The following is an 18589-nucleotide window of genomic DNA, read 5'->3' on the forward strand; positions in this document are numbered from 1 at the left end:
AGAGAGTACAGTGGGTAAGGCACTTGCTTACATATGGTCAACTAAAGTTTGATTTTCAGCATTGGTCCTCCAAGAGCCACCAGGAGCTATCTCTAAGCACAGAATCAAGAGCAGTCCCTCAGCACCACCAAGTGTTGCCACAAAACAAATTTAAAAAATGTTTTGCTATAATAACAATGATATAGTAATTATGTGAGGTGAAGTATTTATTATTACATAATAATCATTTCACTAGACATATATATATACATACATACATATACATACATACAGATCAGGCCTTCACTAAGTATACCTTAAATGTATATGAGGTTACAATACATTGTATTTTAATAAATACATGTGGGAGTACATATGTAAAAAATAAGTTAGTGTGAGAAAGGGCTAAGAAAGCTATCACCGGGGCACAGCGGGTAGGGCGTTTGCCTTGCACGAGGCAAACCCGGGTTTGATTCCCAGCATCCCATATGGTCCCCTGAGCACCACCAGAAGTGATTCTTGAGGGCAGAGCCAGAAGTAACCACTGTGCATCACTGGGTGTGACCCAAAAAGCAAAAAAAAAGAAAGAAAGAAAGAAAGAAAGAAAGAAAGAAAGAAAGAAAGAAAGAAAGAAAGAAAGAAAGAAAGAAAGAAAGAAAGAAAGAAAGAAAGAAAGAAAGAAAGAAAGAAAGAAAGAAAAAGAAAGGAAGAAAGAAAGAAAGAAAGAAAGAAAGAAAGAAAGAAAGAAAGAAAGAAAGAAAGAAAGAAAGAAAGAAAGAAAGAAAGAAAGAAAGAAAGAAAACTATTACTAAACACTACCAAAAATCTCCTTAGTTTGATATATCTTATCAGTATGATATAGAATTGAATTGAGTTCTATCCTCTTGATCTGAACTGTGCAGAATAGTTAAGTGCTATTAAATGGTAGGAATTTACACTTGAGAGGAAGAGGTGCTATTTGACAGCTATGTTATAGAAAGTTAAATTTCTTTGCTTATTGTATATCCCAATGATTTGACTTCCATATCCCATTGTGTGAACATCTGTTTCCTTTTTCTCTAACTGTTGATCTCCTTGAAATGCCCCATTTTTTCCTCCTGAAACTATCATTGTTCACACTCCAGGAGATTAAGCAGTAAGATTTGAAGAAAAGAGGTATGTGGATGGTCCCCCTAAAGCAGGTCTTGGCATTCTCTGTGGTCTCCTTTGTCTGCTTGCATCTAATTCTCTGTCCAAGTGCTGGTGCTGGGATCCAAGATTTAGCAATAATCACATTCGGATGAGCTTATTAATCTATAGAGCAAGAAAATAAACACCTTACCCATGCTCTGCTAAATGAGAGTGATTAGAAGCATGGTGGTGTTCCCAGTCTACAGTGTCAGAGAGCTACAGACCATCTTGTTCCCCACGTATAATTTTTCAGAAGCTTTCGCTCTCTAGCTCACAAATCTAAGGAGTGAACTCATGCATTACATATTCAGATGAAACCAAATCCAATTATGGATAGAGGGGAAAGAGTGAACACCAGGCATCCTGTTAAGATTCCTAAAGGATGTCATGTACATCCCCAGAGGTGGATGATGTTAACTCACACTTTCACAATGAACTGACCACTATGCCCTGAGGGTGAGGGTTATTAAACCATTCCTGCCAACTGGACTGCCACAAGACATGACCCTTTCTCTCCCAATACACTACCCATTTCCATTCTAACTTAGTTATCAATCAACCTTACAGAAAGCCCTTCCCCCAACTTGAGAGTCAAACATTCGGGGGACAGAAATTTTATCATCTTCTCAGGATATTTACATCTGAATAAACCTGGTAATATTTTGTGTGTGTATTGTTATAAACATTTGTTTCTCACCTTTTGTTTCTGAACTGTGAACACCTGAATTTGGGCTGAATAGGAGTGCATTGAAAAAAACCCTCATTTCTGGGCAAGAATATTCTAACCTTCTAGGGACTATATAGGGAATAATTTGTATTCCCACTCCCAGGTCACATCCAAACACTAACATTAAAAACTGCAGCACAATGCACTCAGAAGTTTCATATAATGTGATCGAGAAGAAAAACTAGGATTCAGAAGATGTAAATTCAAGATCCACTGCAGTCATTAATTAGCTGGGGGAGGGGAGACTAAGTCAGATGACTTCATCTGAAATTCGTTTTTCCTATCTGTAATATAAGGGAGGCATTGACTTAGTTGATCTCAAAGGTCTTTTTCTAGCAGCAAAATTCTGTAGTCAGCAAAACCTCTCACTTATAATGAGGCAAGCAGACACTAAAGAAACGCCATCTCATTTCTCTGCTTCTAAATTTATCACTTCAGTTCTCAACAAGACGTTGCCCAATATAAGGCCGCTGAGTTAGCCATATTTAATAGCATGGGAGTTGTCTCTGCCAAGTTTGGAATGTCAAACTTTCACTCAGGTGTTTGGTCACACTTGAAGGAAAACAAAGAGAATGGAAGGGTGCCGCAAATGCTGGGTGCCCCAATTCCAGTTCAATTTATATAACAGCAAGGAAAGGGCAAGAGGACATCCCTTTTCAGACAGTTTCTATATCACAGCAAGGTGCCAACCACTCTCTCACAACCTTCCGGTGTCCCAGTAATAAAAGAAGTAAACAGCCCCCCTACCTCCCATTCAAGGTGATTGTTCTCTGACCCCCTTTGGAGTCAAACCTAGGACACAGACCTTTCAAGTATAAGAATGTGTTCCCAGTTCAAACTTCCCAGCAGTGTCAAGAATCCTAAGAAGTTAGAAAGAAAGAAGAAGCTTCTGAAATCTATGTGCCAGAGAGTATTTACTCTCCCATTCTTGCTGATACAATAAGACAGGTTTTGTACAGTATGCAGCTCAAAAGGACAGATATTGGGGGAGCCATGAGCTGTTCTGTCTGCCTAAGAGTCAGATGCTTATCTTGTCAATTTTTCTAACTCTTCAAGGTAATACAAAGAAATATAATAAGACAGAGACAGAAGGAGAAAAGAATCTGCCTCTCTAGTCCTCCTCTGACACTTGTTAAAGTAGAAGATGATTCAGAACTGTTGCAAGATAGTCTAAATTATTTCACTTGAAGGGAGAAATAGAGCTCAACTCCAAATACAAAAGCAAGTGGGGATGCATAGCCATACGAGTGCAAGTGATAGGAGCAGGCAAATTCAGCTGGTTAAGAAAATTACTAAAGGAAATCTTCCAGTGTTAGATAGATTTTGTGCTGCATTGATCTAAAGGCCGAATGATTGCCAATTGCAATCAGGTTTATTGCCAAATACAATCAAGAGCGGAATTGTGGGGGATGTAAACTGATCAGTTATCAAGGCATCTCAGGTGAAGGGAATTCTCTTTAAACTATTTTAGTATTCCTTTTTTTTTTAACTTTTTATTAAATCACCATGTGGAAAGTTACATAGTTCTCAGGTTTATGTCTCAGTTATACAATATTCAAACACCCATCCTTTCACCAGTGCCCATATTCCACCACCAAAAACACCAGTATATACCCCCCGCCCCCAGCCCCTACCCCCTACTATATAACTAATGAATTTCACTTCATTTTCTCTTTACCTTGATTACATTCCATATTTCAACACAAAACTCACTATAGTTGTTGGAGTTTCCACCCAAGAGAGACAGACCTACTACCAAGGAAGCATTTGATAATTAGTTTTCCATTGCTAGAAATGAAGAGATATGTAGCCCCACTGCTACAAGTACATAACTCTTTTTTTTTCCTTTTCCCTTTTTTTTTCCCCCTCATCCCCCTTCCCGCTCCTCATAGTATGGTGTACGCCATGCAGCGTCGGCCAGCGTGGGGCTTTTGCTTAGTTCACAGTCCAGAGAGGTGGCTGCTACATTAATAACCTTCAATATTTCAACAAAAACTTACTGTTATTATTTGGAGTTCCCCCCCCCCCCCAGTCAGACCTGTTCAAAAGGAACTGTTTCACATTGCTGACAATTATAGATGTTAAGTCGCGTGGACGCTGGTTTTGGATTTCTGTATAAAGTCCAGAGAAAATTCTGCCAGAAATTGGATAGCCCAGCTCACAGTCCCAGTGGATTGCTGTAAGAAGTCTCTGGAATCAAAGTCTTTAGGCGCAGAGGGTCCGCTTCATGCTCAGCAGCTCCGGATTTATCTGGGTCGAGGGCGTGCCGGTTACGCCCCCTTCCCATGAGTTCCTGGGAGCCCCAAGAGTAAAAACCGAATACCTCTGGGTTTGGAGTCTTAGAAGATGGCACCTGCCACGTGGGTGCCGCCAACCCGCCATTTTCCATGCAGGAAGACAGGGTGGGGAGGAAAAACTCCACCCCCGGGCAGCACAGAGTTGAAGCCCAGTTCGCAGTCCCAGTGCATTGCTATTAGATGCTGCGCTGGATGCCCGAATGTGTTAGGTCTCTGGAATCAAAGTCTTTGGGCGCAGAGGGTCCGCTTCACACTCAGCGGCTCCGGATTTATCTGGGCTACTTTAGTATTCTTGATAAAGCTGAGGCATGAAAGTGTAGGGGTAGAAAAAAAAAAAGCAGGCTACCAGGCTGAACCTTTGCTTAGACTAGACTAACTAAAATTGTTCGAAGAGAAAATAAAGACAATGTTGCAGGTGAGGTATGTAGTAGTAGTCTCTGGAGAATCTAATACCTTCCACTTTACCCATCCTCCCACCTCATCACTCAGAGAAGTACCCTGAAGGGTCAGAGCTAATATAGTCTTCCATGAGAACCTATGTTGCATGGACACTGTGTCCCACCAGCCTCACTCAAGAATCGTCAGATTTCACCTGAGTCCCACCTGATCTACACTGTGTGAGAATTGATCCCTACCTGCTGATTTCTTGAGGAGTCAGGAACTCAGACTGGGTCAGGATTTACTCTTTGCAGGAAAAGGAAAATGAGCCTAATCTTTGTCCAGGTTTGTTTTTGATCCACTGCCTGCCTTGGCAGAAAGAAATTTCAGGAAGAGGAGAGTCCCCTTCTCCCCACATCTGTGCCAACACTGGTTGCTTTTGTTCTTTTGGATGTGGGCCAGTCTCTGTGGTGTGAGGTGGTATCTCACTGTTGTTTTGATCTGCATCTCCCTGATAATTGGTGACGAGGAGCATTTTTTCATGTGTCTTTTGGCCATTCAGATTTCTTCTTTGGGATAGTTTCTGTTCATTTTATAGCCATTTTCTGATGGGGTTGGATGTTTTCTTCTTGTAGAATTCAATCAGTGCCTTGTACATCCTTGATATTAACTCCTTATCAGAAGGGTACTGGGTGAATATCCTTTCCCATTCTGTAGACTGTCTTTATAATTCTGGTCACTGTTTTTTTTGAGGTGCAGAAGATTATTAGTTTAAGATAGTCCCATTTGTTTTCTGTTTCTACTTGCTTGGTCAGTGACATTTTGTCTTTGAGGATACCTTTAGCTTCAATGTCTTGGTATTAAGTAGAGGTCTGAGCCCTTCTTTTTTCTTTTTTTGCATGTAGCTGTCCAGTTTTGCCAGCACCATTTGTTAAAGAGATTTCCTTGCTCCACTTTATATTTCTGCTGGTGGGAATGCTGAAAGGTCTAGCCTTTTGGGAAAACAATATGGACATTTCTCAAAAAACTAAAAATTGAGCAACAATTTGACCCAGCAATACCATTTCTGGGAATATATATCCCAGAGATGCAAAAAAATACAGTAGAAATGACATATGCATGTGTATGTTTATTGCAGCACTGGGGAAAAAGGCAGCTGGGGTGGAGAAGGGAACTAATTAAATAATGGTTGGAGGGCTCGCTCGGGATGGTAGATGCGTGAACACCAAAAGGGAGAGAGTAAGAGGGAATGTGCTTGCCACAGAGGCAGTGGAGGAGGAGGGGTGGGGATGTCAGGAAGGGTACTGGGAACATTGTTGGTGGAGAATGGGCACTGGTAGAGGGGTGGGTACTTGATCATGTTATGACTGAAATGTAATCACTAAAGTTTGTAAGTCTGTAACTATTTTAGGGTGATTCATTAAAATATCAAACCCGGGTCGGTCGTGTGCAAGGCAAACACCCTACCTGCTGTGCTGTCGGTCCAGCCCAGAGACAGAGTAACTTATTTATATCACATTTTGGTTTAATTAGTTCCTGAGAATGAATTTCCAGCCCCCCACCTGACCTGAATGCCTTCTTTAGTAGTTTCATCGATAAAGCTTTTGTCAAGTTTCTGAGTTTTGTTTTGTTTTGCTTTGCTTTTGACTAGGTCTCTTGACCCTTTCCGTTTCTGCCTTGTCAGATTTCAGCCAGAATCTTAGTAAATCCTTTAAAGAGGAAACTCCTACCTTCAGTAGCTACTCATCCTCAATATGTAATCAAGTTCCTTCCTCCATAATTCAGCAGATGATACCTAATCATCTAACTTCAGCAAGAATTATGTTAGGTTGGGTCAGCCAGAATCCCCCCACTTGCCCTTCTTGCTTCCTCTTGGTGAATTTTTATTCCCTGTCCTCTCCTTGCTCCTCACTTTGAGGGATAACTCTTCACAGGATGTCCGGAACAGGCGCTTTCCAAGATTTATCACCTTGGCATGAAAATTCTTTTGAGTTATAGTCCATGGAGAACCTCCAGCTAATATGTAACATTTATCATTCACTTAAAATACCCAGAACAATTAAAATTGGGAAAATAATCTAGAATTAGATGTGTATGTTTATCACCAGAAGTACCCTTCTATTAGAGAAACCTATCTACATAGCAGGCAAACATGTAATTAGAGAGCATCTGGTCTCTATCAGATGAGTCACCCCCTCTTGGTCATGTGACTTTCCCTCATCTCTTATAGAAGCCCCAGGCCCCTAGCCCTTTCCTTAGCTCAGAATATCAATATCACTGTATCACTGTCATCCTGTTGATCATCAGTTTGCTCAAGTGGGCTGCAGTAACCCTCCTTTCATCCTAGCACTGAGATTTTAGTAGTGTCTCTTTACTCATTCTTCCCAGTAGTGCTGCATTGGAGGCTCTTTTGGGATAAGGGGAATGAGACCCATCATTGTTATTGTATTTAGCATATCGAATACGCCACAGAGAGCTAGCCAGGCTCTGCCATGCAGGCAGGATGCTTTCAGTATCTTTTTTGCTTTGGATGGTATGCCTTACATTTTCTTGTACAAAGTGGAATTTCCTACTGTATCATGATCATAATAGGAGTGGAGAATATGCAAAAGTCAACTTTGTAGTGTGCCAACTTTTGCCTTGCTAGCATCCATTTGGTTTTGAACTTACCTACGTGCAAGCAAAACTAGCTCTTTTATAAGGCATGTTGTTGATACTTTTTTGGGTCTTTATCTTGCACTTTTTTGCTTTGGATTGTATGCCAAAATATTAATACTCTAATGTTATTCCAATCTACTTTAGAATCTACAGCTATGTATTCTCAAGATGTATGCAATTAATTTTGTGTCTTTCTCTTCTAATCTGATGTCAATTTGCCTTCTTAACTAGTCTGAGAAGAGTTAAAATGGGCAGGGGAAACTTCTCTACCCCCACAACTACAAATTTCCAATCCTCCTTGACCCCAGTCTCTCCCCATTAGAAACTCTCATTGCAGTGTTCCTAAACCTATCTGAGGCCTCAAATAAATTTAACCTTGCTGTCTAACAAGTGTTCTGAATTTTTTTTCCTTTAGAAAGATTCTTCATCAGTCTTCTGAATGGCCCTTGCTTTGCTGGTGTCTTTGCTTTGTTTTCAATCACTCTGACTCTTGTATTGCAGAGCTATCCATTATCTGATGAAACTCATTGTCCTTAATGGTCTTATGCCTCTATATCTTAGTTCTTAATTGTTTCTTCCTTTCTTTTAACTAAAATAAAATATCAATATTGCAAGGAGAAAAGAAAAAGACAAGCTTTATTTTTCAGAGTTCAAGTTGAAGGCTGCATGGAAAAATAGAGCAAGACAGGCCTCTGATGAGCTGCGCTCCCCCAGACCAACATCTAACGTGTATGAAATTGAGTCAAGCTGGCTACTGTCAAGAGAGGAGAAATTTACATGATATTAACCATTAATGAAACAAGCTTTTGTCTTTGACAGACATGTGATAATTCCTTATATCCTGATTGACTGAAATGTAAGCACAAAAGTTTGTAAGTCTATAGCTGTACCTCACAGTGATTCACTATAAATTTTTTTAAATGTATATTTTGACTCAAAAGAACACTGTCTCTGAGGCAGAAAGCTTCTATTTTTGAGAACAGTGTCCATTAAGAGCTATTTGTTCGGACCTATTTGTTAAGGTGGAGTTTGGCCCTGGTCTATACCGTTAACTGCTGCACGCACTTAGCTGGTCTCCATATATTGAGTTATCTCAGTAGGGAACTGGAGTATAGATGGGGGGGGGGGGGTCCATATGGGTGGATGCGCACACCAGGCTTTCATGGTCCAAAGAGAAGATTTTCTGCTTGGCTACACACAAAGGGAAAAAAAATACTCTGAAAATTCACCTCTGTACCCTTTCTTCTTTTCTTTCTTTCTCTATCTTTTTCTTGGTCTCTCTTTGAAATACTTTGGGTTTGAGGTGTGCAGTTCCCTGAGCTTCACGTCTCAAGATCTGTAAAGGATTTTGTTGGGTTTTCTTTTTTTTGGGGGGGAGTGGTTGGCACTCTTTGTGGTACTCAAGGGCTTCTCTGGACCCAGTACTTGGATACCAAGGCCAGCGTTCTGGGGGAACCATGGGTTCCCCGGGGTTGAACCCAGGCTTCCTATATACAAAGCACACTCTCAGCTCATTGTATTGTACAGGAATTTTCTGGTCCTCATCTATAAGAAATTTTATACGTGGCTGCATGTCAGGTTGACAATAAATGGATTTTATCTTCCATTCCATTACAGGCATGATCCTAGGACACTAACCAGAAGACACAGTGTCTGTGCTTATGGAAAAACTGACATTTAGTACCAGTATCCACATGAACATTATGCTACAGTTTTCCCTTGTATTTTCATATCAAACAGAATTCCTTGTCAATCTAGAGAGGAGTTTATTTCTTCTCTTAAGGTAATTCTCAGACCCAGATTCAAAGGAGTTTCGCTGACAGAAAACATTTTTAAAGTGTTTTTTTTTTTAAATCTAAAACACCTGTGCACCCTTCAGCTATCTGACAGTCCTTGCCACAGGGAGGCCAAGGGCCAAAGGACACTGGCTGCTTCTCGCCTGCTAAGCACCCAGCACCAGCCTCTGCCCCTAAGGACATTCAGTAAATATGTGTGCACTGACAGAAGCCTGCAGGTCAGTTAGGATGTGCCTTTGTCAAAGAGCCAGGTAAGCTGCAGATGTCAGCATAACCAGTTGAGTGGAAAAGAAGGAAAGTGCTGGAAACTTGCTACAAATGAAGAATAAAATCAGAGGAATTTTCCAAATTAGCATCAATTCTTTCATTTTCCAGAGGTCGTTAGGTGGGCAGTTTAAACAACTGATAAAGATTTCTCTCTCTCTCTCTCTCTCTCTCTCTCTCTCTCTCTCTCTCTCTCTCTCTCTCTCTCTCTCTCTCTCTCTCTCCTCCCCCCTTCTGTGATCTATTGAAGCATTTGTCCTCCCAGTATCCTTGTTCTATGGACTTCGTAGGGCAATAATAGTTTGCCTGCCGACGGAAACATGACATATTTTCTAAACCATCAAATTTAAATTCATATTGGGGAGTATCCATTTCTGGGAAGACAGAGGACATATATTATCTTTATTCTTATAGAAAAATAGAATTTTATAAGCTTCCCTATTTATAAACTTCCCTACAGCAAGCATAGTGGACTTAAAAGTTAAAAAGTAGCTATAGACTAGGTCTGGATTTTAGAAGCAATGAACAATATGGTGGCACATTTCTTGGGGAGTGTTTTGTCATATTTATATATATCTCAGAACTAAATTTACAAGATTTGACAATAATGAAAAACACTTATAAGCAATACTAGCTTTACTTTATCCAGATGCCGTAGACTTGAATCAAACTCACTTACACAAGCAAAGGTCAAACATGTGACCACATACTCATGGCTACAGTCACCCAGCAGGGTGGTACCAGTGATGACAGTAGGAGACTAATGTTTTCTCCCTTATAGACAACTAATAAGCCTTCACCTCACTTCAATGCCAACTACTTCCAGAATAACAGTGAAGTCTAATGCATAGCCTGGACTTGCACACCCATCCATCATTAAAGAACCCCACATCACCCAACACACACACACACACACACACACACACACACATACACACACAGCTGGATTGTTGTCAGACAATGAAACAAATGATGCTGTAGAAGTTGGACCTCGGTTGGCAGAAAGAAAAAACTGAATATCACCTTGTTGTTTTCTATTGTTTATAGAAAACAATGACACACTTCCAAGTGCTTCTAGGAGCATTGTTTTATAGTCTCTGAATCTTGGCCATTGAGAAAAATATATTAAGTAAAATTCCATCAAAATTTATGCAAAAGTCTTGTAAAGGTGAGAAAAAGGCAAGTGATTTGGGGGGGAAGCTACTTCTTTTGTAAAACAAGTCTATAAAGTATTTTCAACAATAAACAGTATAAAATTACCCAATAAAAATCCAATTATAAAGTGCAAGAAAGTAATGAACGCATTTCACATCTTCAAGAGGGTACATGATAGGCCAGCTCTGTGCAGTCATTTAGGAAATGCCAGTTAGAAACATGTTGAGAGATTACCATACAGCTATCAAAATAATTAAAAGTAAAATAAGTATCTGTAATCCTGTGATGTGGGAAACTGAATTGATCATATATTGCTAGTGGAAATATAGAATTTCATTGCAGAGTGGAAAATAATTGGATATTTTCTTTAAAAATGCATGATCCAACCACTGTATTCTCTCCCCAACCAATTTTACTCCTTAATCTTATTCTCAGATAAATGTATCCACAAAAAGAGCCCATACAAAAGATGTTTAGAGCTACTTTGTTGGCACTAGACAAACCCCAAAACAACCCAGAAAGCCTTCAAAGGACAAATAAACTGTTACTTATCTACTCCCTGGAATACTACAAAGCAACAAGAAGAAATAAGTTATCGATACTGGCAGCAACTTAGATGACTTTCGAGTAACTGAGAACTGCTTTTGAAAGGCAATATCAAACATTACAGCCTGTTTAATTCCATTTATATTACTTTCATAAAATGAAGTGGAGAAGATATTAGTGCTTTCCAACTCTAAGAAAGGGGCAGGGAGTGGAAGGTTGTATTATGGCTATATGAATTCTTTATGGTAGTGGAAATGTTTAGTGTCATTTTTCCCTTTGAACCACACCCTGCAATGCTCAGTGCTAACTCCTGGCTTTGCACACAGGATAACTCCTGGTGGTGCTTGGGGCATCAAAGGGAATGCCAGGAATTGAACCCAAGTCTGTCCCAGGTCATTCAAGTGCCTTAACCACTGTACTCGTTAGAGCCTCAATGTTCAGTATCTTCCCTATATCAAGTCAAGGTAATTGTGATATTGTGCTGTAGTTTTGCAAGGTAATTGTGATATCATGCTATAGTTTTGCAAGAGGTTATCACTCTGGATAATTGTTTAAATGGTATGCAGATATTTCTGATTTATTTCTTACAACTACATGTAAATCTATAATTACCTTAAAATGAAAAACTGTTTTGATAAAATAATCAAATGGTATAAAGGAAATAGCTAAAGGAGACATAGCTTATATTAAATTATGCTTTATGGATAGAATGCAAATCCTTCCTGCATTTTTAATAAAATATGAAATAAAAGAAATTTCACATTTATAATAGATATTTCAAATTTTATTTCTGAGCCCTGGAATGAGATTTTGTATGATTTTGTTCCCTGCATACCTGAATGAAAAGTTTTGAGGAGTACTATGTAGAAAGAAAAAATAATTTAGAGAAAAATATTAATTCTATTTTTTACTAACTATAGAACTTTATACATTTTACGTATTTTTATGGACTCCAATCCCCTGTTCTAAAATAAGAAATAAAAAAATATTTTCTTACTTTTTATCCTTTTTTTGGTAAGGGCCAAATGAAAGAAAATGTATCTGCAACCTGAGAAGCATTATTATTAAGGCAAATACTGATATAAGCACACTGTATCAAAAATTTAGATATAAAAAACAAAAATAATAAATACAAATATATTAATGCAAACAGGAGAGAAATATATTTGTGCTGGCTTTTTAGTGAAGAGAAATATATTTATACCTTATCTATACCTATATTCTCTGCATTTTGACTGTCAATAGTTTCAGCAGTTATTTTGGTGTAATGATATTATATAAAATAAAACCACTGAGTGAGAAAAAGAGAAATGGGGGTATCGATAATCTACAATTATATAACTTTCACATGCAATTGTTGGGGCAAAGGAAAGTTTTCTCAGCCCTTGGATTTGTTCTTACACCGGTGAAGACAACAGTTAGCATCAGACAGATTTGTGGAGAAAAAGAGCACATTGATTACATATGTCTGTGAACTCTAAAATAAATAAGACAGGTTAGAATTTATATCTTTGGCTAATAAATGGGATTGGGACCTGGGACATCAAGGGCAGAGGAGAAAGTCTCTCACAAAAGGAAAAGTTGATGAAGGCCTGCTTCTAGATGTTTGTCTTTTCCTAAAGGAAGTTTCTCTGACTAAAGAAAAAAATGGGGGCCGGAGCGATAGCACAGCGGGTAGGGCGTTTGCCTTGCACGCGGCCGACCCGGGTTCGATCCCCGGCATCCCATATGGTCCCCCAAGCACCGCCAGGAGTAATTCCTGAGTGCAAAGCCAGGAGTAACCCCTGAGCATCGCTGGGTGTGACCCAAAAACCAAAAAAAAAAAAAAAGAAGAAGAAGCAATATTTGGGGATCACCTTATATCAATATAATCTTAATTCTAAAATATTATAGTAATAATTTCTCCTGAGACAAAGGGCCTTGATTGAACCTACTGACTTTAGCTTCACATGCCAAAGTGACACATATAGGAAAAAAGCCTGCTGTGGAGACATCTTAGATAAAGCCAATCTCAAAGTTTTGGGGGAGCCAATCCTATAGCAAATGGTGTTATAATTTTTATTTCATCATTCGTTGTTATCATTAATATTTCACTGAGTATAATTTATAAACCTAATTTTATGATAGGTATATATGTATTGAAAAATATAGTATTTTTTTATTTCAAACATCCTTTGTGGGGAGAGGGGGGTCTTAGAACATATCCTTTTACATTTGAGGGGGCTGGGGGAGTCAGTGTTATATGTCTATAAAACAATGCAGAAGAGATCAAAATCCCTAAATTTAAACTTCTCAATAATTATCTTTATCTTGATTTGTTTCATACTGCTTTCCACTCCAAACTGTTGAACTAGAGATGCTATTTCTTTAGCTATTAGAAACATCTGAAGTCTTATTTTTACATCATCTCTCAAAATTCAGTAGAAAAATTATTTCTACATACTAAAATAGTGCTGCCTATTTAAAAACTCATGAACTTAATAATGTTTTTAAAAGATAGGAAACATATCCACAGACTAAGATATTATCTAAGAATAGGTGTTTCCAAGCCAAAGTTTAATTTTAAGGGGTGATATGCAGAAAATCTTCTATTCCCTTGAAGAAAAGATAAGTATTAACTAAGTATAAACCCAGGGAAATAAAACAAGCTTCCGTGTACTTGACACTTGAAATTGTTCCATTGCAGATCTTTCAACCGATTCTTTCTCATGTGTTATGACAGAGATAAACAGGGAAAGCCTACCTCTATGATCGTGAATATAGAAGCCAAAATGAGAGCAAAAAGAAACATTGGATCTGGTCAGTGGACAGAGAATCAGAATCTAGAACCAAATCACTTGAAATTCCAGGAGACAAAGAGGGTAGCTAGTGAGATACCTGTATCATCTGTGTGGCTGAATGGAGATGATGAGGAAAGAACACTAAAAACAGGCAAAGATATCTAGCATAAGGTCACTCTCCCAAACTAGAAAGACTGTGAACTTGGACAGGCTGTTAGGGCAGGGGAAGCGATGTGTAGTTTCTAACTAGGTGTCAATTATGTTATTTCACTTTTGCTAAGTGAATTTTCATTCAATCAGAGTCAGGCAGACCTGACTGGAGTAGAAGACCTCAGTGAAATGAAAGAGAGAAAATCAAAAGATGGATAAGTAACATCAGGAATGAAAACTGGACCCACGTCAGGAACAAGAACTAGTTCAAATGAGACCAAGCTGGAAGCAAGCAACAAAATTTCTGGGTGATTGTGGAAATAAAGCTGGTTTGTGGTAGAATTATTTCAAAGTCCAGAACTAAGATGCAAAACTAACTATACTGACAAGAAAAGGAGTTTGTTTAGTGCATTCACATTATTCTGATATGATGTTGACATTTAGTTGTTTGGAATATTTTACTGCTTTACATTTTTTAAAAGTTCGAAACCTATGAATTTAAATAGGACGCAAAAGTTATTTTACTCATTCTTTGAAATAAAGTGAAGAAAGATATAATTAGCCTCCCCTAATTTAGTTTAATATGTGTTACCTGATTATTGGACCACGTTTTATCTCTGAGCTCTCTTGGAAACCCAGGTCTAAAATAAGGAACAGAATTTAACGTGCAATGAGCACCTGCTGTGTGCCAAAAACTGTGCCAAATTCCTTATACACAGTAATTTATTTAAAGCCTTCAGCAAACAAAACTATAAGTTTTACTTTACAGATGAATAAATTAAGTCTTTGATGGTTGAAGTAACTTGCTCCTGGATACGCAGCTATTCAGAGAGGAAAACGGGATTCCAAAGCGAACATTTTTCTGTTCTTGTATGAAACCTCCCTCTTTAGATTACTGAATTCTTCACTGCCCACTCTTTGAAGCCTACCCTCAGATAGCTACATGTTGCAATAACTATCATAACAACTAATAATAAAGTTGGTCTCATAGCAATACCTACACCTAGGCAGCATCTGATTCATTTAAGTCATTTGCTCTCGAGAGCAATATTATTTTCCCCAAGACTTGCACACAAAAACAATAAAAGTAAACTGAGGGGAAATCAAGTGTAATCTCAGTACCATGCTTAATAAATGCTGGTCTCTGATAGATGAAATGGAATAAATGAAAGTAACTTCACTTAACTACTTCTGCACTCCCAAAGACAAAGTGACACATATTGTGAATGGCAGAACTCCATCATTTGAGGTTCTTTCTGGCATGATTCTGAAGGAGAGAGGCAGAGTGAAATTCCCTGAGCTGGAAACCTCATCAGTTCTTTCTTTTTCCTTTATGACATTGGCAAAAGCCTGTAGTCTGTATGGGAGTTTTAATCACTGTCCATAAGGTTCCAGCACCTGTTTCCAGGGTCCAGTGATCAGATGAACAACCAAATGCCAAAAATCGTGACTTTTATTTCTGGTCTTCCCAGCTTCAGGATCTGGACATTTTCTGACCTCATTGCACCTCTACAACACTCTGCAGAACACATGTACTTAGTATTTTCTTATTCCCATAGTCTTTTCCTGACAATCTTAAGGAGTTTTTACTTTCTCATAGCCTAGAATGGAAGCACAGCCAAGATGATTCTTCCCCTTTTGTTGGAAAATGTTAATGCCAGCAAAGCTGAAGAGCATGAATCTCTTGGCGTCTTCTTCTGGGTTGTCATCTAGGGCCTCCAATGCCTCGTCAATATGTGACTTCTCCATGTAGGACTGTATTTTCTTTTTTTTTTTTTTGGCCACTCAACACCTTTATTTTTTTTTTTATTTTTTTTTTAAATTTTTTATTGTGGAAAGTTACAAAGTTACAAAGTTTTCAGGTTTAAATCTCAGTTATACAATGCTCGAATACCCATCCCTTTACCAGTGCTCATATTCCACCACCAAGAATCCCAGTATAGCTCCACCCCGCCCCCTCACACCCCAAACACCCCCACACCCCCAGCCCCCCCACCCTAAGCCCCCCCCCGCCTGTGTAACTAATAAATTTCACTTTACTTTCACTTTGATTGCATACAATATTTCAACAAAACTCACTATTATTGTTTGGAGAGTCTCTCCCCCAAAGTCAGACCTGCTGAAAAGGAAGCATTAGGTAATTTGTTTTCCATTGCTGAGGATGAAGAAGTGTGAGGTCGAGTGACCACACTTAGCGGCCTCTCAGTTTTGGGTTTCTGTAATTTAGTATTTTAGTAACTAAGTCCAGAGAGATATCTGCCAGAAGTTGCATCGTTGCCAACTTGTACTTCTCAGTTACATTATATTCCACATATGAGTGCAATCTTTCTATGTCTGTCTCTTTCTTTCTGACTCATTTCACTCAACATGATACTTTCCATGTTGATCCACTTGTATGCAAATTTCATGACTTCATGTTTCCTGACAGCTACATAGTATTCCATTGTGTAAATATACCAGAGTTTCTTTAGCCAATCATCTGTTTTCGGGCACTCTGGTTTTTTCCATATTGTGGCTATTGTGAACAGAGCGGCAATGAACATGGAAATGCAGATGTCATCTCTACTATACCTTTTTGCCTCTCCGGGATATATTCCCAGGAGTGGTATTGCTGGGTCAAATGGGAGCTCAATTTCTAACTTTTTGAGAATCGTCCATATTGTTTTCCAAAAGGGCTGAACCAGTCGGCATTCCCACCAGCAGTGAAGGAGAGTCCCTTTCTCCCCACATCCACGCCAACACCGGTTGCTTTTGTTTTTGGGGATGTGGGCCAGTCTCTGTGGTGTGAGATGATATCTCATGGTTGTTTTGATCTGCATTTCCCTGATGATTAGTGATGTTGAACATTTTCTCATGTGCCTCTTAGCCATTCGGATTTCTTTTTTGGAAAAGTTTCTGTTCATTTCATCAGCCCATTTTTTGATCGGGTTGGCAGTTTTCTTCTTGTGGAGTTCAACCAGTGCATTGTATATCCTTGTTATCAACCCTTTATCGGATGGGTACTGCATAAATATCCTTTCCCATTCTGTAGACTGTCTTTGTATTTTGGTCACTGTTTCTTTTGAGTTGCAGAAGCTCCTTAGTTTGAGATAGTCCCATTTATTTATCTTTGTTTTCACTAGCTTAGCCAGTGGCATGTCAGCTTTGAAGATACCTTTGGCTTCAATGTCGTGGAGGGTTTTGCCGACCTTATCTTCAATGTACCTTAGGGATTCTGGTCTGATGTTGAGGTCTTTAATCCAGTTTGATCTGATTTTTGTACATGGTGATAGATGGAGGTCTAAGCCCATTTTTTTGCATGTAGCCGTCCAGTTTTGCCAGCACAATTTGTTAAACATGCTTTCCTTGCTCCACTTCACATTTCTTGCTCCCTTATCAAAGATTAGATGATCATATATTTGGGGGTGTATGTCAGAGTATTCAACCCTGTTCCATTGGTCTGCCGCTCTGCCTTTGTTCCAGTACCATGCTGTTTTAATGACTACCGCTTTGTAGTAGAGTTGGAAGTTGGGGAGGTTGATTCCTCCCATTTTCTTTTTCCCAAGGATTGCTTTAGCTATTCGTGGGGGCTTATTGTTCCATATGAATTTCAGGAGCGCTTGCTCCATTTCTTTGAAGAATGTCAAGGGTATCCCTATAGGGATCGCATTGAATTTGTACAATGCTTTGGGGAGAATTGCCATTTTGACAATATTAATTCTTCCAATCCATGAGCAGGGGATGTCTTTCCATTTCCTCGTGTCCTCTTTTATTTCCTGAAGTAGTGTTTTATAGTTTTCATTATACAAGTCCTTTACCTCCTTTGTTAAGCTGATTCCGAGGTATTTGATTTTTTGAGGCGCAATTGTGAATGGGATTGCTTTTCTCAGGTCACTTTCTTCTCTCTCATTATTTGCATATAGGAAAGCCATGGACTTTTGGGTATTGATTCTATAGCCTGCAACTTTACTGTACGAGTCTATTGTTTCTAGGAGTTTCTTGGTAGAGGTTTTAGGGTTCTCTAAGTATAGTATCATATCATCTGCGAATAGTGAGAGCTTGATTTCTTCCTTTCCTACCTGAATGCCCTTAATGTCTTTTTCTTGCCTAATCGCTATTGCAAGTACTTCCAGTACTATATTGAACAGAAGTGGAGAGAGTGGGCATCCTTGTCTCGTCCCTGTTCTCAGAGGGAAGGCTCTTAGTTTTTCCCCATTGAGGACAATGCTTGCCATAGGCTTGTGATAAATGGCTTTGACTATATTGAGGAAGGTCCCTTCTATACCTATTTTGGCTAGTGTTTTCATCATAAACGGATGCTGGATCTTGTCAAATGCTTTCTCTGCATCTATTGATATGATTATATGATTTTTATCTTTTCTTTTGTTGATATGGTGGATTATGTTGATTGATTTCCGGATGTTAAACCATCCTTGCATCCCCGGGATGAATCGCACTTGGTCGTGGTGTATGATCTTTTTGACAAGTTGTTGAATTCTATTTGCTAATATTTTGTTGAGAATTTTTGCATCTGTGTTCATCAGGGATATTGGCCTGTAGTTTTCTTTTTTTGTGGTGTCTTTGTTTGCTTTTGGTATTAGGGAGATATGAGCCTCATAGAAACTGTTAGGGAGGGTTTCTGTTTCTTCAATTTCCTGGAAGAGCTTGAGAAGGACTGGCAAAAGGTCCTCTTTAAATGTTTGGAAGAAC

General features: G+C 38.9%; 1 protein-coding gene across 2 annotated transcripts in view; it reads left to right on the forward strand.

The window, feature by feature from the left end:
• LSAMP (limbic system associated membrane protein) overlaps nucleotides 1-18589 on the forward strand; it is a 755031-nt gene that overhangs the window by 606668 nt on the left and 129774 nt on the right. The gene's annotated exons all lie outside the window — the stretch shown is intronic.

This window comes from Sorex araneus, chromosome 2, assembly GCF_027595985.1.
Source record: "Sorex araneus isolate mSorAra2 chromosome 2, mSorAra2.pri, whole genome shotgun sequence".
In the NCBI taxonomy this organism is placed as follows: Eukaryota; Metazoa; Chordata; class Mammalia; order Eulipotyphla; family Soricidae; genus Sorex; species Sorex araneus.